This window comes from Amphimedon queenslandica, unplaced genomic scaffold, assembly GCF_000090795.2.
Source record: "Amphimedon queenslandica unplaced genomic scaffold, v1.1 AMPQUscaffold_13522, whole genome shotgun sequence".
Classification (NCBI taxonomy): domain Eukaryota; kingdom Metazoa; phylum Porifera; class Demospongiae; order Haplosclerida; family Niphatidae; genus Amphimedon; species Amphimedon queenslandica.
Genome location: NW_003546242.1, coordinates 788,658 through 796,395, shown reverse-complemented (window position 1 = coordinate 796,395; position 7,738 = coordinate 788,658). Strand labels below are relative to the sequence as shown.

The following is a 7,738-nucleotide window of genomic DNA, read 5'->3' as shown; positions in this document are numbered from 1 at the left end:
GCTCAAATAATGGAAGATGAACTACCTAATATATTACCACCAAAGGGTATGTCAACTGAAAGGAAATGGTACCTTTACAAAAAGATAAGACCTTTTTGCAGATACGAATGTAAAGATGTAACCTGCCCACTTCCTGATGCACCTCGACTAACAGGATCATCTCGACAATCAACTCCAGGTGTAGATGATCCACCAGACCTCGCAATAGAGATCGAAGTACCACATTCTCCAAGGCAATCTCTAGAACCACCTGCAACACAAAGAAAATGTGGTAATTGTGGTCAATTTGGTCATAATAGAAGAACTTGTCCATGTAATCAGTAAATGAATAACAGAAATGAGTTTATGTAATGCACATACTATTGATCCCCTTTCAACAGGAGAGGAACTAGTTTGTCTACAACAAACAGACTATTGATCCCCTGAAACAGGAGTGGAACTAGGTTTAATGCCAAATATTCAAACTATTGATCCCCTAAGGAGAGGAACACATTTGTAACGCTAAGACATACAAACTATGGATCCCCTTTTTTAAAACAAAGGTGTGGAACTAGTATGTGCGTGAGACGTCAACATAAACACAAACACTCATTTTTGTTTAAAACTTATTAACTCAAAAGAGAAGGCCCGAGAGAAAGTTAGTCACGAAGTTATCATGCAGGTGATTTGTGTTTATTTATACAGGTGAGAGGACTGATGATAAAAATGTGTGGGAGGAGAATACCGAAATAGAAGTTATTGCGTCATTCACAGCCTATCAAAGAACACCAAGTGTCACCTGTGACCTTTAGGATATAAAATAAGACACCTGAAACTGTAAGTTCAAAATCAAAAAGTAATGGCTGCCCCAATAGAGTATGTCCTCATTGAGGTCCATCCATCTGATGGTAAGTTGGGAATGTGTAACCCTATAGTTATAACTATAATGCCTTTTGTTTTTGGTAAATGAACTTGGTAAGTTGTTGGTACATGTATGTTTGTGTTGTACATTAAAAGCAAAAAATAATTGTATTTATAGCAGAAAAAGATGAAGTAAGGGTGAAAGAGACGAAAGGAGACAGAGGAGAGAGGACAGAGGAGAAGGGGGACAGAGACAAAGAGGAGGGTGGAGATAGTCAAAAGAAGAATGATAAGATTAAAAGGTTAAACATACAACTATACATGACATTGTTTTTAATAGAATCAAACGGCTTAAGTATGTTTGTTTACATGTGTAATTGTGTTGTTGTGAAGTAGCTATGAGAAGGACTATTAAGCTAAAAAGTAATTTTGCATTCAATTTTAGTTAGTTCTATTTACAACAAATAGGCAAGAAGAAAGAAGGAAGGCCTTTAGGTAATTAAACAATAGTTGAATTACTTGTACTTTAAATTCACATTTCTTAACTAAAGACTTGGAACAGTTCAGGCCTGCTCTCCAAAGTAAACTTAATTTTAAGTGTAAATTAAAGGCTTTATGCCATTGTAATTTAGGGCAGTTGGAACTCATTGAAGAGGGCAGGAGGGAGAGGATGGGGAGTAGTGAGGAGATGGGAGAAGAAACAGAGACAGGGAAGAGACAGAGACAGGCGAGGAGACAGGGACAGGAGAAGAGACTGGGACAGGGACAGAGAGAGACAAAGAAAAAAATTTAAAGTATCAAAAGAGCATTATTGAAATGAGTAATCACTAGAATTTTTTCTTTGCTTAGAAAAAGCGAAGGCAACACAGAGGAGGGTGGGGTAAAGGCGGAAAGCGTGGAAGAGGAGGGAGGGGAGGAGGCCAAGGAGATAGATGGGGAGGCCAAGGAGGAACAGGAGGAGCCCCTCGTCCAACGGTATGGAAAGGAGCATAATGAAACATAAGAATAACAATAATCTTTTATAGGATTCATCAGCAAGTGCTAAAACTATAAATTATTTTAATGTTAAATGTAGGAACCTTAATTATAGTTCTAAATAAAATCTAAATAAAAATATTACCTGTAAATTCAAGCAGAAGCGATGTCTGGATGTAAATGACCCAGATGATGTTATTATAGTTCACAAAAAGGACTTTATTGGCACTAGAACACATAGCAATAACTCTACAACTTTTGTAATGAAATAACTTACTTTTATTTGATGTCTCAATGCATGGCTTGGCTTTAGATCACTCTTAAGATGTCCAAAAAGCAAGAAAAGTAAGTTAAAATGCTGTCAAGTGCTTCTTTCTTCTTTACCCATTTATTAATTGATTTAGGTGTGGTTTAAGTGGTGGGCGTGGTCACATTTACTACGTGAACGGGCGTGACACGGAAACATTGAAAATAACTTAAAATGCCTTTTTCTCTGTACTTGTATTCCAGAGCAATCGTCCAAACAGCGTCCCGAACTGCAAAGTTTTATTGCACATTGTCATAAATGGGATATCGCTGGAAAGGAAATTTTTTTCTCTATCTGTAAGTACCAAAAACTGATTTTACCAAAATCCCGCAGATAGCCTGGTTTTCTCATATCAGGTCACATATGGAAATGTTAATTTACTTACTAGGAACTATTAACAACAACTGACAAAAATCAGTATGAAGCTTGATACATATACATAAAACCACAGAGTCTAGGAAGTTCTTAGTTACACAATATTACATAATATTGTGCATGCATCAGCAATAATTAATGTGGTTACAGTAATGACAGAAGTAGAAACCATACACATGTACATGTACAATAAAGATAGACCTTGAAAGTTTGGAGTTGGAGAATGCATGTAAAATAAATAAAAAGGCCACACAATTAAAATACAGCTAGGTTTTCTTTGCTGCGGCTAATCCCACTTTATGTAAAAGATGTGGGTAGGATTGTGATACTTAATTATTAATTCTTCAAATTAAGTTTGGACGTCATTGCAATTGACTAAAACAAATGAAAAATTTCGATGACTCCCAGGTCACAGCCAGTGCGACATATACTGTAACAATTAAACTTCAATGAACTTAATAATTTGAGTTTAATTTACTTAGTTTAATTACAGTAAGTTATAGCCCAAGACGGTAATTATTTAATTGATGAGTGCACCCATTGATGAATCAGTTTTTAACCCCCTATTGGTAACAATTTAATATTATTATACAGTTGTGATATAAAGGCACTTTAACACTTTTCCCAATTAAAGCTCAGTGACGTACACAATCCTCATGATCATGCATTATTTTACCTTCTAAAATTTGTTTTTCCAATTCATTCTTTTGTCTCCATGAAGTAACCTTAGGTAGAGCAACAGATCTGTCTTTATTATAAAGTTTGTAGGGCCCTCTCTTTCTTCCTCATTTGATTCTTTTCGGATCCAGTCTTGAACAATTACTTTCGGCCATTTCTCTGCTACAGAAACATGTGCTTTGACTGCTTTCTTCTGTGATTATTTCTACATGTATCACGTGCACGCATGAATGATTAAGAAGGTGTGTCCTAAAGTATTAAAAATGGCGTCTGCAAGGCAATTGACCATCACCCGATCCATCTGCAGTCCCCTATCTGACACTCGTATAAGATCGCAGTGCTTTGTAACACAAGGAAAGAGGTTCAATATGGAAGATTTCGTTTGTGTATCTGATGTAGATGCTTTTTTTGCTGTTTTTGATGGTCACGGCGGAGTAGAGGCTGCTTTATTCGCTTCTAACAATCTTCTACAGACATTTAAGGAAAAATTATTTGAAATATGAAGTTGCTGACTGTGACATAAAAGGAGCTATCCATCATACTTTTCTGAAGATTAATGACAAAATGTTTGATGAATATAGTGAGAGGCCTATCTGCATGATTTGTGCTAATTATTATGACATTTTGTTAGAATCATGGTCACCTAATGATCACTCACACAGCACAGCTGGAATGACAGTTTCACTTCTGTTTATAAAAGGTAGCCAAGTTTTTGTTGCAAATGTTGGGGATTCCGATATTGTTATGGCAATTAAAAACGAGAAATATGGACAGCGTGGTGAGCAACCTCTAAAAGCAGTGAAAATAACAGAAAGTCACACAACAAGGAATGTGAAAGAGTTGCAACAAATTAAATCATCAGGTAGTTAATATGTATATTAATTTTGTTAAGATATGCATGTGGTGTTATAGGTGGTACTGTCCTAGCAGATAAAAGAGGAATGATGAGAGTTGTTTGCACGAAAAAGAACTGAAACAATCAAACAGAGAAAATCCCTTGCTTAAATGTTACGCGAGCACTAGGAGATTTTTGGTCGTGCTCAAACCACAAATTTTCTGTAATATCACCTATCCCCTGTCACTAGTTTTTCTTTGACGGATGATATAGAGTACTTCATTATAACCACAGATGAATTTTGGGATGTTTTTTCAGAAATTGACGTGATTGAGTTTGTGGAACAAAAGAGGAATGGAAAGGAAATTGGTCTTCTGAAAGAGGATTATGATGTTTGTGAAGGGTTAGTTTATGAAGCACTTGAAAAGAACAGTACTGACAACATATCTCTTATTCTCGTTACTGTTGATCGTATTATAGACACAGAAGTAGTTAGCAATGATAATGATTGTAGAGAAGTACCAGATATAGCTGATGTCAGGTATTGAAACTTTAATGTTAGTATCATATAAGAATCTCAATTTTATAGGAAAAGGAAATTTAATAGTAAAGAAAAAATTACACATGTCAAACATTTTAAATACTAATGAATTAATGTTCTTAATGTCTCTCTCAAAGTTCAATTTCTTTCTTATCTTCGGATTTTACAACTAATAATTTTCTTTGGTCAATGCATTTTTGATTCAAGCGAGATTTGAAGTCTTCTCTATTTCTTGCGACTGTTCCTTTGCCATATTTTATATCTATACACTCTAAAACATCATAATAATACATAAATTTAAACATTATACTAACCTTCTATTAATTGCACTTTCTCCTGAGGCAGTGGTGTTTTCTTGGATCTGGAAGTTGCATAAAAGCAACTTGATGCCATCTCCTCCTTAGTAAACACCACATCCATTAGTGCTAATGCATATTTATAGCAATCTTTACCATGGACATGTAAAAGATTAGTATTTTTCTATAAGGATCAATAATACAAGTAGGTCTATATTAATAGGAATATAGCTTACATAAGTAAATTTTCTTTCATCCTCTTCATCTGCAATATTCTTCTCCTGATTATGCATTGAATTGGCAAGTGCACTCTGAAAAATAAAAAATAATATTAAAAGCCCAAAGTTATATGCATGTTATACTTCAGACAAATCCAGCCTGATGGTGCTAGGGGAGTCAGTTTTCACCCTGCTTGAAGATTCAAACTTTGAAATATGTTTATTAGCAGCCACATGATCCTTTTGTAAATAATACGTCTTCTCTATTTTATGTGACATAGAGTCACACTTTTTCTTCAGATATTCCACATCATCCTTGAGAGCACTGAATACTTCAGAGTCTACTACAGAACACTTCTCAGGAACTGCTACGGTGTCTTTCTGTTTTATATGTGAAACATGATAAGTTACAACTATGATATCTAAACTCACGAAATGTCCTACAAATGAGCCGTCCTCAGCTAACACCGGGTTAACAAAATTGTCTTCATAATCAGAGCCTGTATTTGCAGTGTAGCCAATAGAATTTGACTGTAATAATAAAAATGAAGCAACATAACCAGGATCAGAATTTGTATATATAGCTATATACCCAACCTTTTTAGCTCTCGGCTCACAGTCAGACAATGCGGATTCAATGCTTTCTTGTCATAATAATTACAAATTTCTCGAGGTCTTTTATCATGATCATCATTTAATAGTGATTCCTTTGTTCCTGCATAATATAATTGCACATCCATTACTTGCATGAAAGTGCCTTTTGCGCTAATTGTATCACTTACCAGCCCTTCCTTTGATTTCTATCTCGTATGCCTTTCCATTGGTAGTCCATAATGCTCGATCCCCTATATTTGCATATTCAGGGTCAAAAGGCTCTCCTCCTATAGTATCAAGCTTTTTGGCATTGATAACATATTGTCGATTGTTTGAAATGCAATGTACTAATGTACTTTGAACCATTCTAATAAGAAAACACATGTATAGACATAAGGTAACAAGGTTGCTGTTATATTTACTGTTTACATCTTTCATTTTTACTGAACACATGGTCATAGTAAATTCAACATGCAAGCCCAAGTTAGTACTGTTATAATACTGTTGTACTATTTCACTCACCTTCTTCTTTGGGATCTTCTTGTTTATAGTGATAATTTTTAAGATTATTTGGGAAATTTCTTGTCCTTTTGGGTCTAGAAGATGCTGGTTTAGTTGTCTTTGCCATTATCTCTTTGAGCCTGGAGTACCGATACCCACTGCATGCAGTCTGCAGAATTAAAAGTTATAAAACTAATAACTTTTACTCTAATTACTTAACTACTATGCCACGCCCAATAAAGTCATGATAATTATATAATAATGTGAAGTGTTATTATTTTACTTTATGATCAGTATAATTATAATTTTAAAGTAATCTAAACATCATTGTAAAGAAATTATCTTGCTGCACATGCAGACTCGTGTCTTCAATTAAGGGAGCTGGGAGGATGGAGATTTCACATTTTTATTTAATAAAATGAAATAAAAAAATATTTTCTCATGCAGTTAAAATGATAGTATAATGTATTGAATGTATGATCTACAGTTTATTTTGCCAATTCAGTATATATTCAGTCACTTCATCTTGGAAATTCTTGTTAAGATCTTAGCAAAGATCTTGTCCAAGATAGGATGTTGCAACATATATCAGCTAAGATCTTGTCAAAGATAGGATCTTGCTATGTATTGACGTATCTTACTTTTTCTGAAAAGATCTTGACTTTTCTGATAAGGACTTAATAAGAAATTATTGCTGGGAGGTGGGTTTGCTGTTCTCTATAAAAGCTGCCTGCAAGCACAGCATAGTTTAGTATAAAAAAGCATGGATATTGATAAGAACCATACTAATTGGTTTTTAATTTTGTATGCGAGGAAGCATCATCTTTGGAAATTTTCAGACTCTCCTTTCCATAACAATGGTAAATAAAAATAATGTTTATCAAATGTACTATTGCTTTATAGTTTCTCTATCAAATTAGAAGAGATGATAATGCCAACAGGCAAATGGAGCAGCTCATTAAAGTATTGTAAATAGTAAGATTGCATGATGCATGTCAGTTATTCATCATATGCAGTCAATGATAAAGATAAAATCAATAAATTTGAAAGTGTCGAGTCAGTAATAATTGTGGATCATTCTTAGCCCAGACGTATTAATTACATGTACCTACATACAGTAGAGGATGTAGATTGTGCACTATTATAATCTAATTTATTAAAAATAAAAGATCAGCTGCCATTTGCTAATTAAAATTCTACCAAGGCCTATGCAATCTTACAACATCTACATCTGTGCATTCATAGACTCTACACAAATCAAGGCTCACCTACAACCAGGCTTACCAGACACAAGACTCAGTACAATATGGCCATAGGATCCTCCAGTATATATATATATATATTATGTATATTATATATATATATATATATATATATATGTGACCCGATATGAGAAAACCAGGCTATCTGCTCCGAAATTGAAAATTGAGATTTTTGCTTTTCTTAATTAAGCACAGTTTTTCCTTAGTTTTGGTCTTTGTCCCATGTCATTTGACACATCTAGTGCTGAGTTATGATTATTTATGCAAAAAGAAGTGTAAACGGATGCAATTGAGTTTCAGCCATTTCTATCCTTAT

At 34.4% G+C, this 7,738-nt stretch overlaps 1 long non-coding RNA gene across 1 annotated transcript; it reads left to right on the top strand.

Moving 5' to 3' along the window:
- The first annotated feature begins 445 nt into the window (after positions 1 to 445).
- Positions 446 to 1,614, top strand: LOC109580561 (uncharacterized). Its single transcript, XR_002184289.1, has 4 exons — positions 446 to 637; positions 685 to 1,263; positions 1,309 to 1,335; positions 1,392 to 1,614. It is a non-coding gene; the product is annotated as an uncharacterized LOC109580561 (long non-coding RNA).
- Positions 1,615 to 7,738: the final 6,124 nt, after the last annotated feature.